Genomic DNA, 856 nt, shown 5'->3' with positions numbered 1-856 from the left:
CACACACACACACACACACACACACACACACACACACACACACACACACACACACACACACACACTCAATTGTCTTTGCTTCCTCTACTCGCTCTCCTCTCTTTGTCTATATCGTTCCCCTATCCAATTGTTGCCTCCCTTGTCGTAACACACGGAGAAACACTGACATCCCATAGAAACAACGAGAATATTATATGATTATAAAGTGCATAATAAATACGACGGTATGGTAAGGATTGGAATGGTTTTGAAATGTCTATTCGTTCAGAGGGTACCTCAGGTCTACAGAACTACGACAATAAGAACAACAGCAGCAGCAAGGATTCTCTTAGACCCACAAATGCTTCTAAGTGCCACCATACATTACCATAGTCATTTGCATCTGTAATGTCGTGTGACTTTCAACACAACGACATATTTTCCACCATCAACACTAACATCAAGAAAGGAAAACCTTTTACATAGAAGTTCGAACTGCAACAAGTAGTAAACTAATCTCCCTCAAATCACAGCCCTCCGTGTTAGTAATAGGGTCTACCAATTTGCCCTATGCTGAAATACTCTTGAGTCTGTTTAATCTTGTATCAAATACAAACTAAATCCGAACTACGACCTTCCAGAATTCTGTCTGGCTGTTATCAAGATTTAAAACAACTGGAGACATGTTCTTACATTGGTAAGAAGGAAGAGAGAACAGAGAGGCGGAGGAGGGTGGGCGGAGGTACTGCTGCTTTCTTTCTATTTTCATATATTCGTCTTAAATTACTTAAATTACCTTTGTATAACACTGCTACACATTCAAGCACTATTAAACACATACACATACGCACACAAACATTTATATATATATATATAT

This window comes from Octopus bimaculoides, chromosome 22, assembly GCF_001194135.2.
Source record: "Octopus bimaculoides isolate UCB-OBI-ISO-001 chromosome 22, ASM119413v2, whole genome shotgun sequence".
NCBI classification, from domain to species: Eukaryota; Metazoa; Mollusca; class Cephalopoda; order Octopoda; family Octopodidae; genus Octopus; species Octopus bimaculoides.
Note: the sequence above shows the minus strand (reverse complement) of the source record.